This window comes from Mustela nivalis, assembly GCF_964662115.1.
Source record: "Mustela nivalis genome assembly, chromosome: 4".
In the NCBI taxonomy this organism is placed as follows: Eukaryota; Metazoa; Chordata; class Mammalia; order Carnivora; family Mustelidae; genus Mustela; species Mustela nivalis.
The window spans coordinates 120,691,683-120,707,137 of NC_139023.1; the positions used below are offsets into that span (position 1 = coordinate 120,691,683).

At 37.4% G+C, this 15,455-nt stretch overlaps 1 protein-coding gene across 1 annotated transcript in view; it reads left to right on the plus strand.

Moving 5' to 3' along the window:
• WDFY3 (WD repeat and FYVE domain containing 3) overlaps positions 1-15,455 on the plus strand; it is a 274,260-nt gene that overhangs the window by 13,179 nt on the left and 245,626 nt on the right. The window lies entirely within an intron of this gene.

The following is a 15,455-nucleotide window of genomic DNA, read 5'->3' on the forward strand; positions in this document are numbered from 1 at the left end:
ACCTATTTTAAGTGTAGATTTTAATAGTTACTTGACATATCCTGATGTCAGTCCAGTCAAGATTGTTTAGCAAGTGCTATTTTAATGCAAGAAGACCAGTTGCATTCCAGTATCTAATTGTTGTTTTAGTGTTATTATTTAATACCTAGCATGCTTATATCTATTAGTCACATCTGTGTGTGCTTTTTTCAGTTTTATTAAAGCTTAGAAATGCTTATATAGCATGCTACTTTTGGCATTTTGAAAATTTTTTCTCATATCCTTCTGAATAGCAGAGATAAGTACTATACACAAAGTTTTGAGTTTTGTCTCATTTCATCATCTGTTATCATTAAGGGGTCAATAAAATAGTCTTATTTTCACAAAAAAAATTTTTAAGATGGCAAAGTGACTACCTTAGTAAAGAATCCTCTGACTTATTGGAGTTATAGGTAAAACTAAATTGCATTCTTATTTTCCTATCACATAATCTGTTTTCTTCATGAGAATTCAACTCACTGTGTCTGCAAAGAGCAATTTAGAAGATACACTAGCCAGTAACTCATTCCCAGATGCCTGTAATAAAGTGGGTTTTTAAAAGATAAATATTAAGCATAGTGTTACACTGAGGAAAGGGTTATAGGAATATAAAATTGGAATAAAGGAAAATAATTGCCTGGTGAAAGGGTAAGAGCCAATGAAATTAATACATGGTGTGGGATGCATTTTGTCTTATGCTTACTGATGTCAGTAGGAAGTTTGTTTTTGGGAAAGGACTTGGAACTCACATCACATTTGGTTTTGTTAGAGTAAGGTCCTTCCTGGAAATTGTCTATCTTGTGACTGTATTGTATCTAAGCTGAGTACATTTGCTACTCCTCAACTAGCCATCTGAATCCTTGATTTTTTTTTTTTTTTCATTCAGCAAGAGTTTATTAACTGTCTACTTTCTGTGGTGAAAATGTTAAGATAATAAAATATTATTTCTCTTTTCAGAGAGCTAGTGAACTACTCTAGCATAACAGATAATTATTAAATATTGTGGTAACAACATGTGTGTTGAGGTTTCATTGGCTTTCCTCCCTGGCCACAGTATTTGGGGGTTCCTTTTTTATTCATTGCACTTGTTCTTCTGGTAGCTCTCTTGGCTTATAGCTTCCTGTGGCTCTCCTGCCTGAGGGGCCTCAGGCAAGTACACACAACCTTTTCCTTGAATCTTGGGCTACTTTGCAGTTTTCCCGTATATCTGTGGATGATCTGATTAGTGGCTTGATCTTTAGTTAGGAATCAAGGTAGAGAAAGCCAGAGAAGGGAACAACTTTAATGAAGATGTAGTATTCAGGTATTCAATGAAGATGAAGTATAATGAAGGCAGAGAAAGTGATGGGAATCCCATTTTGGATACTAAATGGGATTAGAAGTTTAAGTATTCAGCATTGATCAAAAGAGATATTAATTGGGGTGCCTGGATGGCTCAGTTGGTAAAGCTTGCAACTCTTGGTCTTGGGGTTGTAAGTTTAGACTCACTTTGGGTGGAGAGAGTACTTAAAGATAAATAAAATCTTAAAAAAAAAAAGATACTCATTTATGTGACTAGAAATGTATACTGTTTTACTGCTCTCATTTCCTTATCAGTTTTGTGTCAAATTATTGCTAGAACTCTTAGGACTGAAATGGTCATTTCTGTATGCTATAATAGAGTATATTTATAAAATGTAATGTAGTTTTTGTCTTTTTCTCTACTTTTAAAATTATAATCTAGTAATTAAAAAATTAGGGGGGCATGTAAATGTCTGGAAATGATATTATGTTATTTTAATATTACTGTACTACCAAGTTGACAATCCATATCATTTAGAAAATATTCTTTTCTTTCATTTATCTGTTTAATTGCTTTGTTTCTAAATTCTTTGAGTTTGCTTACTTGTACCATATCTCAAAATATGATGGAGTTTTGTTGTATTTATGATGATAAAGCATGGCCAAGTTTTAGACTAGGGCAGAGGTTACTGTTAGGACAGAGAAGAAGGGGTCCACAGTTAGTAGTGCTGGATGTTAAAGCTGGGCTTGTCAAAACTACAGGTGTGGAGAAAAGGTCTCTTTAGTAAGCCATGTCAGGAGTGGAACAGCCAGAGAGCAAACCTTTTGTTACTGCGAATTCAAGGTGAAGAAGCGCATGGAATCTTGGAGAAAGAAAGTGTGAGTGTGTGTGTGTGTGTGTGTGTGTGTGTGTGTGAGAATGAATAAAATACCTACAGGTACACATATATGAGTGGCTGTTAGAGAATTCTGTTTGTGGGTAGTGGGCTCTAGATCATGGCCTGATTTCTGTCCTTGGGATTGGAACTGGTAATCAAAAGTAGGTGTCTCAGTTCTAGGAAGAGACAAGATGGGGATCAGACTAGGAACCTCCAAAAGGAGTCAAAACAGAAGCCTAGTTATAATAACTGAGATATCAACAGGGCTAGAACAACAGAAAGGCTAAGAGTAGGACAGAGTGTGTATTGGAACAAGCTAGGAACCCTTTTCTAATCTGGGGTATAAGGGTTGGGTGAATTAGTGTTAATGACAACTTGATCTAGAGTTGAAGGCTAGGGATGAAACTGCTTATACCTCTCCTGACACAAGTACATGTGATCTAGATTTAAGTGACAGGAGAAGCAAGGCACGTGGAAAGCAGAATTAGCTTGGGCTTGACACTTTTATACTAAGTATCTTTCAAGGAAAAAATTCATTTCCGTTGTTAATCAGTAATCATTTAGTTTGCTTTATTGGCACCGGTAAGGTGTCACGAGTTGCAAAGAACTGCTGATGCCTCGTAGTAAAGTCTTAACAGGGAACAGTTGCTGAAATGAACAAACTGAAGCATTGGAGTAAGTACACTTTCTTGCAAAATAAGAGGATATGAAAAAGCATGGTAGGCATGAGGGTTCTAATGTCATGATTCTGAAGGCAAAAGTACATCATAATAGGAGTTGAGTTCTTGGGCAGGGTAAGAGGAAGCAAGGAAAATGTATGATTATGATAATTTGATGTTAAAATTAGAACTTTCCACACCTTTTTTCACTTCCTAGAAGAAGTCCCGTTAGCATGTTTTGGGTTGCAATCAACTGATAATCATTAGCTTGGGGGGGGGGGGGAACAAAAGCCATTTTTGGAACCCATACTGGACATTGAGTGATGAATTGAACAAGTGGGTCCTGAGTAGAAGAAACCAGAGGAGCTCTGGGGATCTCATCAGCAGTTTTTATACCTTCTTCCTCGACCCCTGCCATTAATGTGACTTCACATTGAAGATTTAATCTCTCTGCCTTGCCTTTTCAGTTTTTACATTCTAATAAGAAAGGATAGATTACCCTATTCAGACCAGCTATCTGTCTCCCAAAGCTAGGGGACGGGAATTATGATACATAGTCATAGCTCCAGAGTCTATCTGTATGCTGGTGACCATCCCCAGGAAGGGACCATCAAATAACCTGTTAGGTCAATAGAGTGAAACAGTTATTTTGTATCTCAGCCTTTTGTAGTTTAACCACCTCTTTTCCCTTCTTTTCTCTCGCCTCATTTCTCTCCCCACGTATGTAAATATTGAGATAACCCTGTTATCCCATCTGTTGAGGCAGTGTTTCTAGTGGCTCAATGCAAGCTGAGGTACCATATCCAGAGGCAGGGCCATAGGGCCACTGGTTTTGGTGTTATGCTGCCTCTGGTTGCATTGTGATTCTTGATATTTTACAAGGTAAATTTAATTCCTGTTAACTTGACATCTGCATGATTGGGGGAAAGGAAAAGGAGATAAAAAGAAAAGGTGTTTAAAGGGAAAGATGGGGGTACTTATTACACACCGATGACCAGTAAGGAACAGTGACGGCTTCAGCCTTTAGTTTTGTGTCAGAGCACACACCCTAATCTGTCTCACTTCAGGTTTCATACCTTTGGGTAGTATCTTGGCTTATCAGAGTTCTGTTCCTAACAAGCTGACCCTCTTTCATTCCTGAAAGAGTCTGGGCCCCTCATAGTTCCAACTGTATGGAATTGGGGGACTCTTCTACTAACTGTAACATGTGCACTGTGGGAACACACTCCAGGAGATCTCCCGGACTTCTTCTCATGGGCTTCCTAGCTCCCAGAATTAGAGTAGCAACCTCACTTCGCCTTGATAGCCAGGGAGAGTCACCCTCAACCAATTCTGTAGCCTCTGTTCTTGTTCTTGTTTTTCTCTTGTCCTGAGGAAATCAAACTGAACTTGATAAGCTCAGCTTTCAATAGAGTGAAACAGTTATTTTGTTTCCTGGCATAACAACATTTTCCTTGGGTACTAAAGCTTTAGATCAGCAGATTTCAGAGTTCTTGAGATAAGAAACAAAACCTTGAGAGCAGAAGAGACATCACTCCACTGTGCTTGTTGGTTCCCTCATCTGCTGTGTTCTGGAGGTGGGAAACAGCATTTATTGTTTGATGGTTCAGAGCCTATTTTCTATCCTGTAGCACTGCAAATTCAGAAGCTCTTAGCTGGGGCAACAGTTGGTATATTAAGATTCAAGAAGCCGTTACTTCCTACTAGGGAGATAACGGTGTCTGAGTAAGAGTCTACCTAATCATGAAGCCTTGAGCTTCCACTCATTGCCATTTGAAGTGAATTCTTGGATCAGAGGCCATGTGATTGATTGATTTTTTTTTTTTTTTGAGTAAGATTTTATTTGACAGAAAGACTGAGAAAGAGCAGGAGAGCAGGGTGAAGCAGACCCCCTCCTGAGCAGGGAGCCCAGTGCAGGGGTTTTGATCCAGTAGTCTGGATCATGATCTGAGCCAAAGGCAGATACTTAACCAGAGGCAGATGCTTAACCCACTGAGCCACCCAGGCACCCATGTGATTTATATAAACATTCGGTTAATCTTGCATAGTGTTCCTGGCAAGGCAAATTCAGAATCAGTGTCTCTTAGAGCAAAGAACCAGCCATCACCATGTTTTAAATGTTTTTATTGAAGTTCCAGTTAATATGCAGTGTAATATTAGTTGCAGGTTTGAAATGTAGTGATTCAGACTTCCGTACAACACCCATTGCTCGTCACAAGTGCACTTCTTCATCCTCATGACCCATTTCCATCCCCACACCCACTGCCATCACCATTTCTGTAATCCAAGGGTCTTGCAGTACTTTACCTGCTAAGAAGTAGATCCTACAGGGAACTCGGGCAAATGGGTTCTATGGTAGTGGCAGTTGAGGTCAGTCTTAATGAGTCAGGTAATTGATCCCTTGCATAAGTGCTCTTCATACCACCTGGTTGTGGTGGTTTTCATGAACTCACTGAACAAGGACTAGCCTGGCTGCAGGAGGAGTTAGGACCTGATCTCTGACATGGGTCATCTATTCACTGATCATTAAACGACTTTATATTTTGATTTATTTGCTTTGGCAGTGCCAGGATTCTGGTGAGGAATTTTTTTTTTAAGCTATGGCTCCATTGTGAAGGTTCATTCAAATAGCCATTCCTTAGATCTCCCCATGATTTTTCCTCTGATCTTTTCCTTCAAGGCCATTGATCATGGCACAGAAAAGGGAAGGATTGGAGGCTCTCTAGCCACTTTAGGAAGTGCCTACTACAGAAGTAATACTATATTCTGTAAGTTCTTAAAACTTAATTATATATTCTAAAAGTTTTCAAAAAAATTTTAGTCTTACTTGATTCAGATCTTTTTTCTTTTTGATTTCATGTTTTATAGTTTCCTAGCCATAAAGGCCTCACTTTAAAATTTCTCTTTATTTTTGCTTATAGAATGCTAAAATGTCGTATATCCTATGTTTGTAAAGGCATGTATGTATGCATGTGTGTATAGATATACATATATGTACATCTATACACATATGTACATGTATATGTACATATGCATCCACACACACACATATATATAATATATACATATACATATATATATATTATATATATGCTCATTTGAGCATAGGAAGTGTCTTAAAAGTGCATACCAGACTGTTATGATTCTCTTTGGAGCATGGATTGGGGGAAAAGAAAACTAGATATTGTGGTGGAGAGCAACTTTTAGTGTTTTACTTCAAAAAATGTGTTCTGCTTGACATTTCATATTTTACTGAGCATGCACTTTCATTAATATGAAAAATGCCACCATATGACTTTTCTTATAGTTAAAGTTAGGAGAGAGAATTTCAGAATGATTAAGGACTAATAAGTACTACTTATATATAAAGCTACCTGTGTTGTCAATAAAAACATATGTAGTTTTTTAAAAAAAAATTATTTGTTTATTTGACAGAGATCACAAGTAGGCAGAGAGGCAGGCAGAGAGAGAGGGAGAAACAGGCTCCCTGCTGAGCAGAGAGCCCGATGTGGGGCTTGATCCCAGGACCCTGAGATCATGACCTGAGCTGAAGGCAGAGGCTTTAGTCCACTGAGCCACCCAGGCACCCCTATGTAGTGGTTTTAAATTTATTTTTAGCCTGTGTATTTGACAATCAGCTGCTTATTGAAAGTCATTGTATAAATTAGTTTTTCATGTATTTACACTAAAGTTGATTTTTTTTTGCTTTTCTCATAAAGTTTTTATTTAAAACTGTAACTAACAAAGAGCACAATATATCCTAATCTGAAATGTCTATACTTCAGAGGTCAAATTGTGAAAAGGAGTTGCAGGAGGGAGGTTTTCAACATATTATTCTCCCTTACAAATTTTAGGTTTCATGTTAGGCATCCAGTAGGGATCCAGTGCCATGAAGGGCTCTAAAGTAGATGTAAGAAGATGTATTTTCCAGTTTTTAGTATGGCGTCCTGATTGTATCATCTTAAGACTCTTCAGTAGTTGATGATGATTTTGTCACATCCCAAAGAGCAGTCTATTACTATTTTTTTTTTAAAAAGGAACCTATTCCTTTAAGTACATATACATAGAGAAAAGTGAACAAATTGTAAGTAAATAGTCTATAAATGAACATTTAAATATACTATTTTAAAAAATGAAAAGGCTAGCCATAGGTTGGGAAAAGTATTTGTGAAACCTATATCTGGCAGAGGATTTGAACCAAAATACTTTAAGAACTGTAATTATTTGATAGTAAGACAAAGAACCCTGTTAAAAAATAGGCAAAGAATTTGCACCAAAGATAAATGAATGGCCAGTACATCCCACATAAAAAGATATAAGTATGTTTAAAGATGCTCAACATCTCTAGTCATCAAGGAAATGCAAATTTAAACCATAGAGTGATACTATTACACACCCACTGGCATGGCTAGGAATAAAGTCGGACAGTGTTAAAATTGGTGAAAAAGTGGAGCAACTAGAATTTTCCTTTCATACATTACTGGTGAAATGGTATTGCCACTTTAGCAATTTCTTATAAAGTTAAACATTTTCTCTATGAACTATAAATTTCATTCCTAGATATATACAAAGAGAAATGAAAGCGTATCCACAAAAAAAGCTCATGTTCATATCATTATTCAAAAGGGTTCTAATTTAATTTTAGTGAATAACAATATTGAATATCCTTTCATGTGTTTCTTTGCTCTATATCTGTCTTTTTAAGAAGTAGTGATATCTTTAGCTCTTTAAGATTAGGTTGCTTATTTTATTTATTTCTTAAACATAAGAGTGTTTTGTATGTTTTGGATGTAATTGTCTTTTTTGGTATATGTTTTATAAATTCTCCTGGTTTAGGAGTTTTTTTTTTAATACTTTTTAATTTTTATGTCATTATTACTTATTTTTTAAGTAAACTCTACTCCAACATGGGGCTTGAGCTAAAAACCCTGAGATCAAGAGTTGTGTGCTCTATCAACTGAGCTAGACAGGCCCCCCAGATTTGTTTCATTTTTAAAATTGTCTTTCTGGAATTTAAGAAACAAAACAGAAGACAGGAAAAATAAAACAAGTTGAAATCAGAGAGGGAGGCAAACCATTAAGAGACTCCTTAAAATTTTTATTTTTATAGATTTTTATTTATTTATTTGAGATAGTGTGTGAGAGAGAGTTAGCAGGAACTGGGGGCCAGGGCAAAGGGAGAGGGGAGAAGCAAACTTCCCTTTAAGCAGGGAGCCAGATGTGGGCTCTATCCCAGGGCTCTGGGATCACATCCCAGACCAAAGGCAGATGCTCAACCAACTGAGCTGCCCAGGCACCCTGTGAGAGACTCTAAACCATAGGAAACAAACTGAGGGTTGGTGGGGGGGTGGGTAGTGAGGGGATGGAGTAACTGGGAGATGGACATTATGGAGGGCACATGATATCATGGGCACTGGGTGTTAAAAGACCGATGGATCACTGACCTCTATATCTGAAACTAATAATACACTATATGTTAATTAGTTGAATTTTAATGAAAAAAAAATTCTCAGTAGAGTTTAGAACTTCAGGAAAAGCAAATATTTGTGGGTCCTGAAGCATTTAAGATTGTAAGGCTGTAAATAGGAAAGATATAATTATGGTTATAAAATTAGGTACAGAAGTTGACATTTGCTATGGACCTTGGGTGATAATGATATGTCACTGTAGGTTCATAAGTTGTAACAAAGTTACCATTTGATGGGGGGATGTCGATAATGGGAGAGGCTATGTATGAAATTATAAGAGAAATCTCAATAGCTTCTATTCCATTCTGTTGTCACCTAAATTTGCTCTAAAAAAATAAAGTCTAAAAAAAAACTATGTCTTTTGAAGAGAGAAGTTAATTTTGATGAATTATCCTTCTATGGCTTGTGCTTTATATCTTATCAGAGAATTCTTCCTAACCCAAAGTCAATCTTATTTTGTACTGTTTTCTTCTAGAAGTTTTATTGTTTAGGCTTTACATTTAGGTTTACGATTTATTTGAGTTAAATTTTATATATGTTCTGATGTATGGGCTGGTTGAGATTCTTTTGTTTTGCTTTGGTTTTTACATGTGAATGTCCATTTTTTTTTTCTAGCACCATTTGGTGAAACTGAATTTCTTGACATCTTTGTCAAAAATCAGTTGACTGTGTTATGTGTGTGTCTGTTGCTGAAATCTCTCTTCTTTTCCATTGAGCGAGGTGTCTACCTGTCACCAGTACCACACTGACTTGATTACTATAAATATGAATACTCTTTTGTTTGCTTGTTTTGAAATTGTTTTGGCTATTTTAGTTTCTTTGCTTTTTTTGTGTAAATTTGAGAATCATCCTGTCAGTTTCCAAAAAAAAAATATACTAGAATTTTGATTGGGATTGCATTAAATCTGTAGATAAATTTGGAGAGAAGTGACCACTATGTTGAGTCTCTAAATCCATGAACATAGTATAGTGGTCATCTTTGATTCGTCTTATCAATGCTTTGCAGTTTTCAGAATACAAATCTTGCACATAGTTTGTTCTTGGATGCTATTATAAATGGCAATATGTATATATGTAATTTTGACTTGTTTCATTGTTGGTATGTGGAAACATGGATCTTTGTATATTGAATTTTGTATGCTACAACATTGTTAAATTTCCTTATTAAATCTAGTAGGGGTTTTTATAGATTCTATGGGATTTTATGTATAGACAGTCATGTTGCTTGAAATAAAGACAGTTTCATAGCTTCCTTTGTAATGCATGCATTTTTTATTTTTTATGCCTTATAGCACTGGCTAGGACTTCTAATACAAAGTTAAAGACAAAAAGCAGGGCGCCTGGGTGGCTCAGTGGGTTAAGCCGCTGCCTTCGGCTCAGGTCATGATCTCAGGGTCCTGGGATCGAGTCCCACATCGGGCTCTCTGCTCAGCAGGGAGCCTGCTTCCTTCTCTCACTCTCTATCTGCCTGCCTCTCTGCCTACTTGTGATCTCTGTCTGTCAAATAAATAAATAAAATCTTAAAAAAAAAAAAAGACAAAAAGCAGTTTTTCACCATTAAATGTGATACTAACTGTATTTGTTTTGAGGATGCCAATTATCAGATTAGATTGCATTCTGTTCCTAGCTTACTAAGAGTTTTTAAAATCCTGAATGGATGCTGTATTTGTTAAATGCTTTTTTAAATATTGATATTATCATATGGTTTTTATTTTTTATTCAGTTGATGACTGAATTATATTTTCTTCTTGAAGATTTATTTGAGAGAGAGCATGAGAGTACACACTCAAGAGAGCAAGAGTCGGGAGAGGGGCAGAGGGAGAGAGAGGGTCTTTTTTTTTTTTTTTTAAGATTTTATTTATTTATTTGACAGATCACAAGTAGGCAGAGAGACAGGCAGAGGGAGAAGAGGAAACAGGCTTCCCGAGGAGCAGAGAGCCCGATGTGGGGCTCAATCCCAGGACCCTGGAATCATGACCTGAGCCGAGGCAGAGGTTGAAGGCAGAGACTTTAACCCAGTGAGTCACCCAGGCGCCCCTCTTGAACTCTTTCTGCTGGAGTTTATTTTTGTAGTGAAAAGAACAAAGCAACTCTGGATCATTTTTAGGTGTATTATGCTTTGAGTAAATGTTTTGAGGTTGTTGGACCCAGGACCCGAGGAAGGAGGGGCCTACAAATATGGAATGGGGAAAGGCAGAAATGAATACTATGAGGGCGGATTGGAATTGAAGGTATTAATATGAATTCATTATTTTTGAAACTAGTATATGTATATGTACTTTTGCCTACATGTACATCTGTATATACATATATGGACATGTATGTGTACATGTATTTGCATATGTGTATATATGCACATGTATTTTCTGGTAGCTCTGTCCAATAAAAAGGCTAAGAAGAAAAGAGCAGCGAGAACACTTAATTGCCAAATCTTGATCTTTAAAACTATTACCAGCACAAAGGAACCAGAGATCCTCAGAAAAATTGGCTGATTTCAGGCCCGGACAGGGTATATGCCAAGTGAACCTGTATCATTTTCCTTTTCGGTAGACTGGAAAATGTGAAAGAAAATATTTTTGGAAAAAAAATGGGAGTGTTTCATAAGGACCCTGTTGGGTTTCCTACTGGTCCAATCTAGATTAATTTAATTGTCTAATAAATATAATAATAAATTATGAATCCATCAAAGTAATTCATTATTCATAGTAATAAACTCATAAATGAATAGCTAAGGGAGGTCTCTTGCTTACATTAGAATTCTGAGTTCTAGAATTGGTAGATTGTCAATTTGCAGATTATAGTAAAGATAAGACAGGACAAGAAACATAACAAATTGGGGGGGGGATATGGATGAGGAGAAGTTTATTTCCACAATATTAAAATGTCTCCCCACAGATGACCTTTTATTTTCGAGGTATAAAATTGGGATTATACATTGGTGACAGTAAATGAGGCAGATGGATACCATGCGATTCCAGATATGACATCCTCAGGGGGACATATCATCATCTGTGTAGTAGTCTGGCCAAAACTGCATAACCTGAATCTAATCATGAAGAAACATTAGACAGACTCAGACTGAGGAGCATTCTACTTAATAAAAAGGGGAGGGAGCTGTATCCTTCCAAAAAAAAAACCAATGTCATAAAAGACAAAGGATGTAGAAATGTTCCTTTTTTTTTTTTTTTTAAGATTTTATTTATTTATTTGACAGACAGAGATTACAAGTAGGTGGAGAGGCAGGCAGAGAAGGGAGGAAGCAGGCTCCCTGCTGAGCAGAGAGCCCAATGCAGGGCTGGATCCCAGGATCCTGAGATCATGACCTGAGCCGAAGGCAGAGGCTTTAACCCACTGAGCCACCCAGGTGCCCCAAAATGTTCCATTTTAAAGGAAGCTAAAGAGAATTACTTACCTGCCCCTAGACTGGATCTTATACTGGATGGGAGGGGGGAATACTATAAAAGGACATTATTGGACCAGTTAAAAAAAAATTGGGGATGTGGATACTAGGGTATATAATAATGTTGTAATACTGTTCAGATTACTGAAGACAATGTACTATGGTTATAAAAGAGAATATTTCTGTTCTTAGGAAATGCACATTGAGTCAGTGGAGCAAAGGGCTATGGTGTATATAATTTATCCTCAGTTGATTTAGAGAAAAAATAGTGTGTGTGTCTGTGTGAATAGAAAGAAAGTGCAAGAGAGCACATGAGCACAGATAATAAAACAAAGAGAATAACATTAACAGTTGGTGACTTTAGATATAATGGTAGTTTTGAATTCTTACATTTGCAGTTTTTCTGTAAGTCTGAAACTATTTCCAAACCAAATATTTAAAACATTTTAAAATATCTGCCCTTTATTTTTAGAGTTTCTTTATTTATAAAGAGCATGGTTCTTTGTCTGGAACCAGTTTGGAATGAACATTTTTATAATATTTTCCTGTGTGTTGGTGTTGTGTCTCTGCAAGCCAGCCATTGTTGAATATGACAGCAGTCCATGGAAAATAAATGTCACTGTGTAGACAGTCTAAAAAGTTTGGGGAGGGGAACTATTTACTATAGTGATTACTTTAAATTTCTAGAAGTATTAGTTGCAAAGTCTTCAGAGTTGTTTTCACTTAACTGTTGGAAAATTTAGAATGGTCATTTTATATAAAAAAAATCTTACTGTTGCACCCTGATTAGATTTTCTTGTTTTGTAAAATAAGAAAGATTGTAAATTTTAGCCTAAGAGTGTAGTTGTTTGTTCATTCAAAAAATGTTGGGGCACCTGGGTGGCTCAGTGGGTTAAAGCCTCTGATTCCAGGGTCTTGGGACCGAGCCCTGCATCAGGCTCTCTGCTCAGCGGGGAGACTGCTTCCTCCTCTCTCTCTCTGCCTGCCTCTCTGCCTACTTGTGATCTCTGTCTGTCAAATAAATAAATAAAATCTTAAAAAAAAAAAAAAAAAAACGTTAACTGAATACCTCCTGTGAGCCATAACCCTTTCTAGGCATTGAAGATATAGCACCAAACCAAACAAAGCTCTTGCCCTGTGGATTTTATGTTTTTGTGGGAGGATATAAGCAAACAAGAATAGAAGTGAGATAAATGTATGTTAGTAAGGCTGAAGAAAAATAAACCAGAGAGACGGATTAGGGAGGGATCTTAGGAGCAAAACTTTATGGTTTTAAGTAGAGTAGCCAGGGAAGACTTAGCCCAGGAGACATTTGGGCAGAGATCACAAGATAGTGCAGGAGTGAGGCATGCAGAGATAATCTGGAAAAGCCTCTAAGGCAGAGAGAATAGCAAATGTTAAGGCTCTGAGATAGGAGTATGCTTAGCATGAATAAGGAATAGCAAGGAGGTCAGTAGGAAAAGAGGTCAGAGGTAATGGGACCAAATTATGTAGGTTCTTATACAGTGTTTTAAAGATTTTGGCATTTTCTCTGCTGTGAGAAGCCATTAGGAAATTTGGGGTATAGAAGTTACATTATATGAATTATGTAAGATTATCAGGATCACTGACTGCTTTGATGAGAAGAGATTGAAGTAGGGCATGGGTAGAAGTTGTGAGGCCAGTTACGAAACTATGGAAAAAATCCAAGAGAGATTATAGTTACTCTGGTCAGGGTCTTTAGATTTTGAGAAGTGGTCAGATTCTGGATGCATTTTGAAGACAAGAGTCAGTACAATTTGCTAATAGGGTGGAGAGAGGTAAGAAATTTAGTGATGAGTGTGAAGAGGAAAAACAAGCAGCAGAGGTGAGGAGTGGCCAGTGAGATAGGATGAAACCAGGGGAAACCAGGAGAGTCTCTGTTTTGGAAACCAGGTAAAGAAGGTATATCAGGGCTTGGTGAGTCCTGCCAGTTGCTGTGGATAGATCAAGTAAGTTGAGAACTGACTGGCCTTTGGATTTAACAATATGTAGGTAATCAGTGGCCTTCAAGTTCAATGGCATATTAGGAAGCAAAAGTCTAACTGGAATGTGTTCAATTTGAATTGAAGAATCTTGAAGACAGAGGGCGAGGACAACTCTTTTGTGACCTTTTGCGAAAAGGCAATCAGAAAAATTGGCATAACCTAGAGTGGTGTTTGTTTCAAAAGGTTTGTTATTATTGTTTGTTTTCTAATGATTGGAAGTATATGTATGTACTAATGGTTTGCTCTTTCTGGAGGAGGAAACTAGGAAGTTGATGATATAAGAGAGAGAAGTGGGCCTTCAAAGGTAGGGGCATGATATCTAGTATCAAAATGGAGGAGCTAGATAGACTTTGACCCAGAAAGTTCAAGTATAGTAGAAGAAGTGCGTAAGTGTGGTTCTGGAAGTTCTTTTCTGGTTGTTTATGTAGGAATCAAGGCCAGCATGTAGAGTAATTCAGATTTTATGTGCCTTTTGATTTTTTTTTTTTTTTCCCTGTATGATGTGGTTTATCAGGTGATCTATCAGGAGGCCTGAGAAGGTATAGGAGGGCTATAGCCTTGCTTGATAAAACTTTTTTCAGACATTCAGCTTTTTGTTAGTCTTTAGTCTGTCTGATTTGTATAACACTTAAGAACAGATTCCTAAAACCCTTCTGGGGATTTTTTTTTCTTACTGATATTCAAGCCAAGGAGTATGATTTTAAGATCCTTAGAATTTTCGTGTTAGATATAAGAGAAAAGACATATTTAGGCCAAGGAGGTGTTGGGACCTCCAAAATTGGGTACCCCAATAATGGGTGATTAAAGGAGCGAGGCTGTTAGAAAGTGAAGGTCACATCAAGCATCAGGAATCAGACCAACCATCAAACAGACTGGTCAGGGCACCCCTACAGAGAGGATGACCCCTCCCTGCTTTCCAGACTAACTTTTATAGAGCAAAGGCCATGTGGTTGGGCCTGGCCACACACAGGTGGCCAATGAGATTGTAACACACAGGAAACGCCACAGTGATGCTAGGCGACCAATTGAATTACAATTTACCCTAGTAGACATTTGAACCAGCCTATCACCTAGTTCAAAATTGGCGCCCAAAATGTGCCCAAAGGGCGGGGCCCATACTCCTTGGTAGCTAGGAGACAGTATGCGCCTCCACTGATTGAATACTTCCACCTGGCCTGACCAACCCTTGTATTTGGACTTTGTTACCTCGGACTGGTTTCCTGGACTTGATTTTAAATAAGCTCCCCTGGGGGCGGGGTGTGGGGGTGTGGTGGGGGGCAAGGTCAATTTAAACTTTACAGCAAAATGGCAGTTCAACCTGGGTGGGGCTGCTCTGGCTGAATAGGCCCTTACAGAGGTACAGCTAATTGTCTAGCCAAGTTTGGAGTCAGGATCTCTGTTGTCTTCTAATTTATAAATTTTTGAAATTCAGTTTTTATACCTGTGTGCATATTCATACATTCAAACTCACCCCTTTGATAAATAACTGACTTACTCTAAACCGGAGGCAATCAAAGCAGGAAATAAAAATATGTAAAATGTCAGGTTCAAAATGAGAACTCTGTCTAAAGTATGACTTAAATTGTGTTTTGTATAAAGCTGCTGCTTGAGTTTATATTGCATATTGTAATTAGAATGTATTCAAATCATGTCAATGCATTTGTCCTTGGCTGAGTTTGTATTAAAATAAAGGATTGTAGGGGTGCCTGGGTGGCTCAGTCCTTAAAGCATCTGCCTTCTGCTCG